The 14,983-nt window shown below is 39.5% G+C and overlaps 1 protein-coding gene across 2 annotated transcripts in view; it reads left to right on the plus strand.

Annotated features, from left to right (window-relative positions):
• The window catches only part of lingo2 (leucine rich repeat and Ig domain containing 2), a 798,988-nt gene that overhangs the window by 670,143 nt on the left and 113,862 nt on the right, over window positions 1–14,983 (plus strand). The window lies entirely within an intron of this gene.

The following is a 14,983-nucleotide window of genomic DNA, read 5'->3' on the forward strand; positions in this document are numbered from 1 at the left end:
AGGTTCACAAAGATGATTCCGGGATTGAAAGAGTATCATGTGAGGAACGTTCGATAGCTCTGGGTCTGTACTCACTGGAATTTAGAAGGATGGGGGAAATCTCATTAAAAACTTCTGAATGTTGAAAGGCCCAGAGACAGTAGGTGTGGAAAGGATGTTTCCCATGATGGGGGAATCTGGCAGAAGAGGGCACAGCCTCAGGATAGAGGGTTGTCCATTTAAAACAGAGATGCAAAGGAATATTTTTAGCTCGAGGGTGGTGAATTTGTGCAATTTGTTACCACAGGGAGCTGTGGAGGCTGTTGTTGGGTGTTTTTGAGGCACAGTTTGATAGGCTTTTGAGTGGACATGGCGTCAAAGGTTACGGGAGAGAAGGCTGGGGAGTGGAGCTGAAGAGAGGAAAAATGATCAGCCAGAGCATACTGGACGGGCCAGATGGACTAATTCTGCTCCAATGTCTTATGGTCTTGTGGTCTTATAGAATCAAAACAATGGCAAAAGTCGTGAAACCTCTAGGAACTCTTACCTATAGGAAACATTTAAGTTTGATAAAATTATTGAAAAAGCCCAGATGAAATATACCTTCAATGTTGAATCTAATGAAATGTGGCTCTGAGCTGATATTAAGAATGTAGGAGGTAAGATCCAGGAAATGGCTGCTGCTGATTTGGAGCTAAGACAGCATGGTCATTTGATCAAATGTGTGAGCAATTGAAAGGATAGCAAGATGCATAAGGCCTTTTATTAATTGGAAGAAACATGAAACTTGCAATAAACTACAAAAACAGCATGATAGAGGTAGTAAAAAGTCTAAAAAGCAAATTTTTCCATATGCCAAATGAGCAAACGATCAGCACGGTAATTCAATCAGAGTTTTGAAGCGAACTGAAACAATGTAAGAAAGCTAAGCCACAACTTCAAGTGGTCCATCCTTCTAGTGATATTGCAAGTGATGCTATTGCTGGTGCTCCACTCAGGGAAACACCTCTGATCTTTTTTACCCCTGAAGCTTCACCTGAGGAGTAACAGCTCACATCAAACAGTCTTTTGAGACAGTGCCACCAGTCGAACTCTGGAGAATTAGCCTATATTGGACAGACTCCGGAAAGTATGACAGCATCTCAACTCTGCGGAATTACAGGATGGACATGATATGGACTGTACAGTGGCCTCTAGCAACTCAAATGAGGATGACAGTTTTGAAGCAACAAAATTGATGGCTATGTCACAGCTTGCTTCAATAAAGACCAAGGGAGAGCAGACACACAGGACTGAAGATGAAACCATTGTTAATCAAACTATTGACAAGCTGGTAGCAGATCCATCAACTATTGCTCAACCACGCAACAAACCACTGAAGAACAGTAAGTGCTCGGATGACCCTGTGACTCTTACTGAAGAACAACTGAAAGTGTTTCAAACTTTAAAGGTGACATTATGTACTGCATCTACATTAAGAATCTCTGATACAGGTAGATTATTTATCCTGTATGTTAACGAGAAATACACAGTTGTAGTTTTAATTCATGAACATGGAAACTGACAGTGTCCTGTTTGTTATTACTGTGCCCAAAATGTAATTCTGTGCACCGATGGCTGCTCAGTGATCGCGAGAGGATTTGAATGGCTGGATCGCAGTTGTTTGTAGAACTGAAGTACTGGCTTTAGGAGGCATGGCTCCTGGTACACATGTGCAACAAGCAGAACTAAGAACTTTTGACTGAGCCTATTAAGTTGACAGAAGGAAGATCAGCCAAAATCTTCACTGATTCTCGATATGCTTTTGAGTTGTTCATGATTTTGGAAACTTATGGAAGCAAAGAGAATTTCTTACGGCTATGGGAATCCCAATCAAAAATGGCCAATTAGTTCAAGAACTAATGGATGATGTATAATTGCCATCAGACATTGGTGAATGAAAGTGTAACAGTCACTCCAAAATGAATACAATGGAATGCCATGAAGATGCACTCAGAGGTGAAATTGGGGGGAAAACAGCAGCATGAAAAGAAATAAGAGAAGTATTGAGGAACATCTACAGTGAACCCAAAAACTGGACATAAAAAACAACTTGAACTCTGTATGACAGACAAACATATAATATATTTGAATGATGCAAGCTCAATGCTCTGACCAGGAAAAGTGGTTCTGGATGGAGAATGCTGGGAAGTTAAACAGTGATGGAAGATAGAGATATGGCACTGGTCATAGACTAGTGGCCCCAACTACATTGCCTCCTTGTCTGGCACAGAAGATACATTGGAGTGCAAAAGATAATCAACAGATTGTCCCTGTGGTGGTGGAATCCAAAGTTTAGGGCACAAGCTTGACAAACATTTGAAAGTTGCATAACACACCAGAAAACAAATCCTTGAACAGCGGAAAAGCTACCACAATTAAGTGCTCCGGTTCCACCTTGTCCATTTTTGGATTTATAAGTGGAGTACATTTCTTTACCTAAGTGTCAAAGATAGACAGGTTTTCGAGATGTGTGGAAGCTATTCCAGCAAGGAAAGCCACTGCCACACACACATCAAAATCTCTGGTCAAAGACTTTATTCCTGGACGGGGATTGCCATGCCACATTGCTCTGACCAAGGAACACATCTCACTGGATTAAAAGAATGCTCAATAGAAAGGTCCTTATCAAATGCTATTAATTACTGGAGAGTGAGGAAAGTAAAAATAAGTAAGTAAGACAGCCACTGCAGATGAGCTGAAGTAGTATCTGACAAGGATAATAAGCACTCTGGTTACCGTGCCAGTAACCACTTGGTCATAGTGCTTACATTTGCTGGGCTAGATTGCACAAAGCACCACCAGATAGAAGACTTCAAGCAAGGTAACAACTACTGGACATGATAACACTTATTCTAACATTATCTGCTGTTACATTTTTGCCAATTTTCCCACTCATCATTTGCCAGTTGAGTTGACTCTGGAATTTTTCTTGGCAGTCGGAGAAATACTACAATTTAACAAAGCTCCTGTGAAGTAATAAAAAATGGTCTAATTTCATGGAACAATACTTACTTTATGTGCAGAATTAGAGTCTATTCCTCTCTTCCATGCGACTGATTAGGATTTTGATACTTGGGGTATATTCTGTTTGCCATTATACATACACATGCCCTACCTTAATTTTATTCCCATTTTATGCTGTTGCGATAAGCATAAGAGAGGTTAAAAATGCTTCTGCAGCCTCAGAAAGAGTAAGCAATGACACTGCTGAAGCCTTGGGGAAAGTAACTACAGAAATGGTCACCATGCCTAAGATGGTTCTTCAATTTTGTATTTAATTAAATTTTCTTCCAGCAGCAGTTAAGGGGGGAACATGTCCAGTTATAGGCAATGAGTGCTATACTTACATACCTGATGAGTCTGAAAATGTAACTAATTTGGCTGATCGTACTCATAAAGAAACAGCTAAAATATGTCAATTTATGGATAGGATTTCTTTGATTGGGTTCATTCAAGTCTCAGAAGTTGAGGTTACTCAATATTACAAGTCATAATATTCACACTAATAAGCCTCATCATAATTTGCTGCTTTTTTACTTGCTTAAAGGCAATCATGAACAGAATAGTTCAAACTCACTTAAATCTGCCTAATTTGCCTCAGAATCTTATGAATACTTTGTAGAATCTATACCCTTTGATATTTCATAACCTAAATAGCTTTTTGATTATTTTATATGTAACATATGTAGATACTGCCAGTTTTCCTGCCTCTGAATTTTCACATACAATGATTCTAAATGTGTGATTTAGAATCAAAGGGGGGAGGGGATTGTTGGATCTGACTGGTTAATTGTCATTTTACTTGCAGTTTAACAATCATATGGTTGAATTTTAAGTAGCATTTATATGCATAACAGTTTAATATTCCACCTGTGCAGGGGTTCCCAACCTGGGGTCCCTGGATCCTTGGTTAATGATAGGGGTCCATGGCATTAAAAAGGTCAGAAAGCAACCATTCTAGTGACTATACTAAGTATAATCCTGGAAACTTCTTTGTACTTCATTAAGTGAATAAATGTTTTTTCATTGGTTGATTTTTACTGCTGTGTTGAATAAGTATTTTCTAATCAGTTTATTGTTATCTGGGTATAAAAAATAGCTGTTTTATGTAAGGGGCCATCTTTATTTTCTCTCTTCTTCAAGCAGTAAGATCCATGTTACTATTTGGTTTCTGTTCTCTTTGTTCTCTCAATTCTTAAAAAGATGATCATGAAGTAACAAGTGTTTTGTCTCATTCTGACTTCTAAAATAACCTTGGATTGCAGCACTAAAGTCCATCAATGACTAAGGACATTTTTTTATATAAGCATGTTTGCCTTAGAATTAATAGCATTTTATTTAATTGTTGTACAACAGAAGATTCATAAGGCACTGGCAGTCTCCATTTTAAGTTTGAACAGCACAGTTGAAATAATAAACAGCCTTAATGTAGCCTTGAAGTTGGATTGTAAAGATTCAGAATGAAGTCCCGTAAAAGTATAGAAGTCGTAAAATAAATGTACAATTCAGAACCTAGGAAAACAAAGCTGTTCCCTGCAATTCAATGGCATGAAATGAGCCTTCGCTTTCATTAACTCAATTGAATTGTTCTTGAGACAATTTTCTCTTGAATGGGAAGTAAGTTTGACCTTGATAAAATGTAAAACATTCAATGCTGTAGTTTGTAAGTGCTGTATACTGCTTTTGAGAGTTTGACTGCATCTACGGTGCCTATAAAAAGTATTCACCCCCCACTTGGAAGTTTTCATGTTCTATTGTTTTACAACATTGAAACACATGGATTTAATTTGGCTTTTTTGACACTGATCAACAGAAAAAGACTCTGATCAAAGTAAAAACACATCTCTACAAAGTGAACTAAATTAATTACGTATATAAAACACAAAATAATTGATTGCATAAGTATTCACCCTCTTTTAATATGTCACGCCAAATTATCACTGAAGCAGCCAATTCGTTTTCAAAATCACATAATTAGTTAAATGGAGATCTTCTTTTCCTGTGTGCAGTTAAGGTGTTTCAATTGGTTGTAGTAAAAATATCCCTGTATCTGGAAGTTCAGCAGCTGGTGTGTCAGTACCCTGGCAAAAAGTACACCATGAAGACAAAAGAACAATCCAAGCAGCACCGTGAAAAGGTTATTGTAAAGTACAAATGAGGAGAGGGATACAAGTAAATGACCAAGTCTTTGAATATCCCTGGGGGTACGGTTAAGTCAATCATCAAGAAATGGAGTCAAGTAAGGGAGGCCACCAAGAGACCTATGACAGCTCTGGAGGAGTTACAACCTTCAGTGTCTGAGATGGGAGAGACTGCGCATACAAAAACTTCTGCCTGAGTGCTTCACCATTCACAGCTTTATAGGATAGAGGCAAAGAGAAAGCCACTGTTGAAAAAACTCATATGACATCTTGGTTAGAGTTTGCCAGAAGGCATGTGGGAAATGCTGAAGTCAACTGGAAGAAGGTTCTATGGAATCAAAACTGAGCTTTTTGGCCATCATACTAAATGCTATGTTGTAATCCAAACACCACACATCATCAAAAACACACCATCCCTACCATGAAGCATAGTGATACTGCATCATGCTGTGGGGATGCTTCACTGCAGCAGGCCCCGGAAGGCTTGTGAAGGTAGAGGGTAAAATGAATACAACAAAATACAGGGAAATCCTGGAGGAAAACCTGATGCAGTCTGCAAGAGAACTGTGATTTGGGAGAAGATTTATTTTCCAGCAAGATAATGACCCCAAGTATAAAGCCAAAGCTACACAGGAATGGTTTAAAAACAACAAATTCAATGTCTTGGCCAAGTCGGAGTCCAGACCTCAATCCAATTGTGAATTTCCTCAATTTCATCATCTGCAGACCCCAGTCATTTCAGATTGGCAAAATCATCTCATCCACAATTCCCATCAGCATATGTGCACCACAAAACTGTGTAATTTGTCCCCTACTTTACTCACTTTACACTTATGATTGTGTGGCTAAGCAAAACTCCAAAGCCATATTCAAGTTTGCTGATGCCAGCACTGTCATTGGCCGAATCAAAGGAGGTGGATGAATTGGCATATAGGAGGGAGAGCCACGACATCAGGTCTTACTCAATGTCAGCAAGACCATGAAGCTGATTATTGACTTCAGCAGGAGGAATTCAGCAGTCCATGAGCCAGTCTTCATCATGGTCAGCAAATATAAATTCTTCAGTGTATCATTTCAGAGGACCTGTACTGGCCCAGTACCTAAGTGCAATTATAAAGAAAGCACAGCAGTACATCTACTTCCTTTGGAGTTTGCAAAGATTCAGCATCATATCTTAAATTTTGACAAACTTCTATAGATGTGCAGTGGAGAGTATACTGACTGGCTGCATCACAGCCTGGTATGGAAATACCAATGTCCTTGAATAGAAAATCTTACAAAAGTAATGGATATAGCCCAGTCCATCACAGGTAAAGCTCTCCCCGTCATTCAGAGTACATACATGAAGCGTTGTTACTGGAAAGCAGCATTCATCATCAGGGACGCCATCGCCTAGGTCATGCTCTTACTGCTACCATAAGGAATAAGGTGCAGGAGCCTCAGGACTCACATCACTAGGTTCAGGAACAGTTATTACCCCTCAACCATTGGGCTCTTGATCCAAAAGAGATAACTTAACTCAATTTCACTTGCCCCATTATTGATATGTTCCCACTACCTATAGATTCGCCTTCAAGGACTCTTTATTTCATGTTCTCGATATTCATTGTTTATTTATTTAGAATTATTATTTCTTTCTCTTTGTATTTGCACAGTTTGGTTTCTTTTGCACACTGGTTGAATGCCCAAGGTGGTGTAGTCTTTCAGTAGCTCTACAATGTCATTATTGTATTATGGATTTATTGAGTATGCCCACAAGAAAGTGAATCTTGGTGTGGTGTTCATTGGCATATAGTAATTTGATAATAAATTTACTTAGAACTTTAAACTCTCTGATGTCCGATAACACTTACTGTGAGGCATTTCAAAGGAGCCAATTTTTGTTCTTCCAGCTCAGGGCAGCTTCCTTACGGGACATAAATGGGAGCCTCTAGTTTATGGAATCATAGCATGTCTATAGTTCATACTGAAATGGTCATCTAACAGCCCAAATGGAAACACTGGCTGAACGTAGAGCTGTGCATCCTACTATTAGCCTGGGACACTGCCTTCAAGTCCAGTGACAGGACAGTTCTCAGCACAACCAGGAGAAGTCTCATTTTCAGCATCAAGTGGGCAAAGATCGCCAAACGCACAAGAATTTCAGTAACACCTGTCCAATAACAGTCTCAGGAGTATGTGGCTGTGCATCAAGGGCGTTATTGACTACACAAAGGAAAACAATGTCAACTGTACCAGTGACACCTCCTTGCCTGATGCTCTGAATAACCTTTATGCACACTTCGAGGTGTGCAACACCATGATGGCCACAAAAGCTAACCCCCTCCCAGGTGACAGCCTGTCTGTAACAGCAGGAGACCCGGCAGAGAGCCAACCCCTTTAAGGCAGCCAGGTCAGACAACATCTCAGGTTGAGTTCACAGGGAATGCACACAAAACCTCACTAATGTCTTCATGGATACCTTCTGCACTTCATTCCTCCAGGCTGCTGTCCCCAGATGCTTCAAATCAGCCGCTATCACCCCTGTACCAAAGAGCTACACCTTCAGAACTAAATGACTATTGCCTGGTGGCACTGACACCAATCATCATTGAAAGGTTAATAATGGCTCATATAAGAAACTCCATTTCTGTCACATTGGAGACTTAACAATATGCATACCGACAGAACTGCTCTTCAACAAACAGATGCCATTGCATCACTCATTCACATGGCCCTGATGCACCTAGAAAACAAGGGGATTGTGTCAGAATTCTGTTTTGGGATTTCAGTTCCGTATTCAACACTATTGTCTCATAGACCTTGATGAACAAACTCCTACTCCTCGATCTAAATGCACAACTGTACACCTAGTTGGTGGAGTTTCTAACAAATAGACCTCAGAGTCAGAATGCACAACCACTCATCCCTCCCCATCATCCATAATATGGGTGTCCTCCAATGCTGAGCCCACTGCTGTTCATTCTGCTCACACAGAACTGCATGGCCAAACACCCAAGGACTCACATTGTCAAGTTTGCCAATGACACAACAGTGGTGGGACTTGTCAACAACATCAATAAGACAGCCTACACAGAGGAGGTGAAGCAGTTCAAAGCCTGGATTCAAGCAAATAACTTTATCCTCAGTGTTATCAAGACAAAGGAGATGGTTATCATCTTTAGGGGAATTTGCACCTCTCACACCCTCCTTCACATTGATGGCACTGCAGTGGAAACTGCAAATGGTTCCAAAATCCTGGATGTGCACATTACACACAACCTCTCATGGTCCCAGAACACATTTTACACAGCCAGTAAAGCTCACCAAAGCCTCTACTTTCTGAGGAGGCTGAAGAGACCAGGACTACATACATCTATCTTCATTTCATTCTACAGACGTGCAGCAGAGAGAATCCTAACTAGCCACTTAACTTCATGGTACGGAAATTGCACTGGGGAAGACAGGAAGTGTCATGAAATTTATTGTTTTGGAGCAGTACATTGCAATACTGTACATAATAATATATATATAAGTAGTGCAAAAAGAAAGAACACAAAAGTACTGAGGTAGTTTTCATGGGTTCATTGTCCATACTGAAATCCGATGCAGAGGGGAAAAAGCTGTTCCTGAAACATTGAACGTGTGTCTTCAGGCTCCAATACCTCCTCCTTGATGGTAGCAATAGGAAGAGGGTATGTTTTAGGTAATGTGGAGCCATAACGACAGATGTTTTCTTTCTGTGACATTGCCTTTTGAAGGTGACCTGGATGCTGAGGAGGCTAGTGCCCATGATAGGATACATCCAAAAAACAAACAGATTCATTGATCCTATGATCATTAGAGGTTCTCCAGTATAGTTCAAATGGCAAAGGTAACTTATTAATAGATTTCAAAATGCACCATGTGGCAGTGAATGTTTATTAAAATTTGTTCCATTTGACTATAGTCCCAAAACTCAGAACAAGACTGAAAGTAATAATATTTTTGAGCCCCATTTATTGAAGACAGAACTAGTCAGGAGCATTGCAAAGGAGAGACTGAGGACTCAGTCCGTTGCTGTGTGATGGATAACTCTGTGAATGAAATTACGAGTCCTGAGATTGTGCTACAGACAAGAAAGGAACAACAAGGACAACCAAGAGAAGCAGAAGCACTCAAAGTGGAAGTTTAGAAAATAGACAATAGGTGCAGGAATAGGCCATTTGGCCCTTCGAGCCAGAACCGTCATTCACTGTGATCATGGCTGATCATCCACAATCAGTACCCCGTTCGTGCCTTCTCCCCATATCCCTTGACTCCACTATCATTAAGAGCTCTATCTAACTCTTTCTTAAAAGCATCCAGAGAATTGGCCTCCACTGCCTTCTGAGGCAGAGCTTCCACATTCTTGTGAAAGCAAGAATCCAGTAATGTTTGGCAGGGGAAAAGAGAAAAACCATCATAAAGATAATGAGATTACCATATGCAACAGTAGTATTACAATGGATGAATATCAAAAACTAAATTTTAGATGTTGGAAATCTGAATAAAAATGGTGGAAATGCTCTGCGGGTCGGACAGCATCTGTGCAAAGGGAAACAAGAATTTATCATTTCAGTCGAAGGCTCTTCACCAGGCTCTTACAAACGTTTGTAAATTTGAAACATAAACTGTTTTCTTTCCACAGTTGCTGCCTATAACTATAGAACATTTCCATTTTTTCCTGTTTTTGTACTTACAGTGGGGGTTTGTCCTCATTTCTTGAAGTGGTAGAGACCTTTATTATACATTGCAATTCTCAGTGTTAAGTAATTAAATTCTGATCAGAAACACTTGACTAGAAAGCATCAAATAAAAGACATGCATATTACTTTTTAGAGACCTTAAAACTATAAGATGTAAGAGCAGAATTAGGCCATTTGGCCCATTGAGCCTGCTCTGCCATTCTGTCATGGCTGATTTACTATTCCTCTCAAATCCATTCTCCTGCTTTTTTCCTGTAACCTTTGAAGCTTTACTAATCAAGAACTTATCAATCTTCACTTTAAATATACCCAATGATTTGGCCTCCATACCCTATATAGCAATGAATTCCATAAATTCACCACCTTCTGGCTAAAAAAAATTCATCATCATCTCTTTACCAAAGGGATATCTTTCTATTCTGAGCATGTTCCCTCTGGTCCTACACTCCTAGAATATGGGAGACATCCACTCTAAGTCAACTCTGTCTAGGCCATTCAATATTCAATAGGTTTTGATGAGATCAGCCCTTATTCTTCTAATCTTAGCAAGTACAGGCCAGGAGCCATCAAATGCTCCTCCTCCTTTAACTCTTTCATAGCTGGGATCATTCTTGTGAACATCCTCTGGGCCCTTTTCAAAGCCAGCGCATTCACTTTTAGAGAAGGGTACCAAAATTGCTCAAATTACTCCAAGTGTGGTCTGGCCAGTGCCTTATTGCAACTCAACATTGCACCCTTGCTTTTATATTCTATCTCTCTCGAAATGAATACTATCATCGCATTTGCCTTCCTAACTCAACTGCCAGTTAACTTTTAGGAACTCCTTCATGAGGACTGCTTTGCACCTCAGATTTCCAAATTTGGTCTATCTGAAAATAGTCTTTGCTTTCTATTCTTTCTACCAACGTGCATGAGCATACAGTTGCCAACACTGTATTCTATCTGCCAATTCTGTGCCCAGTCACCCAATCTGTCTAAGTATTTCTGCAGACTTCTTGCTTCCTCAGCACTACCTGGCCCTCCACCTATCTTTGCATTCTGTAAAATTGACCACAAAGCCATCAATTCTGTCATCTAAATCATATAACATGAAAAAAGCGTGGACCCAACACCAAGCTCTGCAGAACACCCCTAGTCACCGACAACGAACTAGAGAAGTCCCCCTTTGTTCCCACTCTTTGCCTGCTGCCAGTCAGCCCATCTTCTATCTATGTTGGAATCTTTCCTGTAGTATCGTGGGCTTTTATCTTGTTTAGTAGCCTTATGTGTAGCACCTTGTCAAAGGCCTTTTGAAAATCCAAGTAAACAACATCCACTGACTCTTCTTTGTCTATCATGTCCTTTATTTGCTCAAAAAAGTTGCAACATATATGTCAGACAAGATTTCTTCTTTAGGAAAGCATGCTGATTTCAGCCTATTTTACCAACCGAATCAGATTTAATATCACAGGCATTTTGTGAAATTTGTGGTTTTGCAGCACAGTGTAATACATAACAAAACAACTATAAATTTCAATATTTAATGAAAAATAAAATAGCTAGTTAATAGAAGGGAAGAAGCTGTTCCTGAATCACTGAACCTCCTCCTTGATGGTAGCAGTAAGAAGAGGCCATGCCCTTGGTGATGGGCATCCTTAATGATGCATGCTGTCATTTGGAATTATTATATTTTAAATATCTCCTTGATGTCCATGATGGAGCTGGCTGAGTTTGCAACTTTTTGCATTATTCCAATCCTGTGCAGTTCCCCCTCCATACCCAGACAGTGATGCAATCAGTTAGAATGTTATCCATGGCCCATCTACAGAAATCCATGTGACTCCAGGAACCACAAAACCTCGTCCATAATAATAGACTCCAATAACTGACCAACCACTAAGTTAGGCTAACCTTCCTATAATTTCCTATCTTTCACTTCCCTCCCTTCTTAAAGAGTGGGGTGACATTTGTAATTTTCTCGTCCTCCAGAATCATTTCAGAATTTAATGATTATTGAAAGACCATTATTAATATCTCCAGGTAATTTCTCTACCTTCAGACCTTCCAGCTTCCCAACCATCTCCTCCTTAGAAATGGCAACTACACTCACTTCTGCCCTCGAACACTCTCAAACCTCTGGCACCCTGCTGGTATCTTCCACACTGAAGACTGACACAAAATACTTATAAGTTTGGCCACCATTTCTTTGTGCCCTATTACTACCTCTCCAGCATTATTTTTCCAACTGTCCGATATCCTCTCTTGCCTCTCTTTGACTCTTTATACTGTATATCTGAAAATATTTTAGTCTCCTTTTTATGAAGCACAGGTGTATTCCCTGTGGTATGTTATACTGTAATAGACCTATAGCCAAATTACATAGTAAAATGATCTAGGTCTGTTAATAACTTTTTTTAATATTGCCACTGAGTGATTAAATTTTCATAATTTATATATAACATTTTATAATTAACTAATAAGTGATATATATATTTGAGGCTACAACATGTAACATTGTGTTCCAAAGGAGGGAACGAAGTTAAGAAGAAAGTTAGGTGTACTGCTCTTAATTTCAATAAAAATAAAATCCTGTGTGATGCAAACCTAGCTGCCAAATTGCCAATGTCGATATACAACTGTGAAATATTTTCAAATGCAAACATGAGGAAATCTGCAGATGCTGGAATTTCAAGCAACACACATAAAAGTTGCTGGTGAGCGTAGCAGGCCAGGCAGCATCTCTAGGAACAGGTACAGTCGACGTTTTGGGCCAAGACCCTTCGTCAGGACTAACTGAAAGAAGAGCTAGTAAGAGATTTGAAAGTGGGAGGGGGAGATCCAGAATGATAGAAGACAGGAGGGGGAGGGATGGAACCAAGAGCTGGATAGTTGATTGGCAAAGGGGATATGAGAGGATCATAGGACAGGAGGCCTAGGGAGAAAGAAAAGGAGGAGGGGGGGAAAGCCCAGAGGATGGGCAAGGGGTATAGTGAGGGGGACAGAGGGAGAAAAAGGAGAGAGAGAGAGAGAAAAAGAATGTGTGTATATAAATAAATAACGGATGGGGTACAAGGGGGTGGTGGGGCATTAGCAGAAGTTTGAGAAGTCAATGTTCATGCCATCAGGTTGGAGGCTACCCAGACGGAATATAAGGTGTTGTTCCTCCAACCTGAGTGTGACTTCAAAAATTCAAAAAAAGCATTTTCAAAAATACTTTTAATATCTTTCAAATATTTCTCTTCCTGGATTTGTAGAATTATATTATTACATTGAAGTTCTGAGGGCCATTGGATAGATTTGCTATTTTCCACCTTTTAAGGTTACCGCTTTGAAGTGAGGCAGGTATTACCAGTATTAAATTTACTGTATATTCCAAAGCATATTGCCTTCTATTGAGAAATATGAAAAATGAAGTTTTGGGGTATAAGTGAATAAAAAATATCCCATCAATCAAAACAAAATGAATAGGAATTTGGTTGAATGACTGAGAATTACATAAAACTTAGATCGTTTTAAACATCTATCTGTATCCTGTGGGATTTTTTGGATTTTTGTATCTATAATTCACTGACAGAAAATGTCAGCTACCTGCGGAGACTGGCCATAGATAAAACTGTGAGAATGTGGGCCACCCTGATACAGAATTTTTGTTTAATTCTTATGATTTGTATAAATTATAAGGGTTCCTCCAGAGAGAAAGAAAGATTAATGTAAATATATATCAACATATAACACAAATCTGAACATAAAACAGAAATGAGATGAATGTTTTTGGTCTGCGAGTCTTTTAAACGTAATTTCATGAGCAATATTTAGTATGTCCTGCAAGAAAAACTTCAGCATTGGAAGCAGATTATTATTTTTCAGGTTTGATATGAAAATAGTTGAATCTTGAAAAGTAATTTAGTAATTGAGAGTATAATATGTATATTGTTTGCTGCAATGCATTGCAAAGTTTTCTTTATTAAAATTTGACTAATTTCCTTTTACAATTTTGGCATAATTATTTTTTATGCACCTCAGGCAAAGACATGATACCATCAATATCTGCTATAGAGCAATTTGTCACATTATCACTTCAATCCAAAGCACTGTGCTGGAATGCCTTTTGTAATCTGAGCACTGATTCTCACAGTGGTAACATTCTGGATTACTACTGGATTTGTTGCAGAGTCCATATCAGGGTCTCAAGCTTTCCAGATATTCCAGCTACTCTTTTCCAGGCAAGAATACAAAAACAATTACTTTTGTTATTTCTTTAGCATTTTCTGGAAATGGTGGGACATTCAGCTTGCTGTGTCCCTACAGCCCAAGTCCATCCTTTCCTTGGGTGACTACATCCTTAATGAAGCTGGATCCAAAATGGACAGCTGTGTATCCAGCACTTCAGTTACAGCTGGATATAAGGGGGAACTTCATAGTGTCTGAACAAGCTCCACCCTAAGAACTGCTGAGAGAAATTTTGCATCCTAATAGGCTCAGTCTTTGATGGCTGTCAAAGTTTTCCAATGCATTGTATGTTTCTGAAAAGTCTGCATACATATAGAGTTTCAGGACCAAGGCCAATACTAACCTGACAGAGCCTCAGCAGGCAGAATGTCAGGTGTGACCGCATGAGAAGTTCAGAAGTAGGCCACCTGCTACTGGACTCCATGCAGCATTCAATTGCAAATCATGAACCATAGGCCATTAGTAAACCTGGCAGAATCTTATGTTTGTATGCGCCTGCGCAAGTCTGGAGCTTCTAGACCACGAAGGGGAGAAATGCTACCAGTACTATTGGAGTTTCCAGCCATTTCTTGGAAAGGTCTATTTTCCACTTGTGTGTCAGCATTTGAGGTGAAGGACTTCAACCATGAAAAGAAGATGGGAGAGGGCCTTTCAGCCCTGGGAGTCTAGTTAGCTATTCCATTAGATCTGTGGTGAACAGCGATTCAACACTGTTTATGTCTTTGTGTTGTACTCCTCATCACATTTGGTAACAGAATTCATTCCACCTCAGCTTCAAAGCATTCATCTGATCCTAGTCTCTTGGCAGATTTCCATTTAAAAATATTCCAAGATTGTGTGAAAAAGTTTTTCCTGTACACACTCCTATATAGCTTGTCTCTAATTTTAAGGTTATACACTTCTTCT

This window comes from Mobula hypostoma, chromosome 5 (genome assembly GCF_963921235.1).
Source record: "Mobula hypostoma chromosome 5, sMobHyp1.1, whole genome shotgun sequence".
Classification (NCBI taxonomy): Eukaryota; Metazoa; Chordata; class Chondrichthyes; order Myliobatiformes; family Myliobatidae; genus Mobula; species Mobula hypostoma.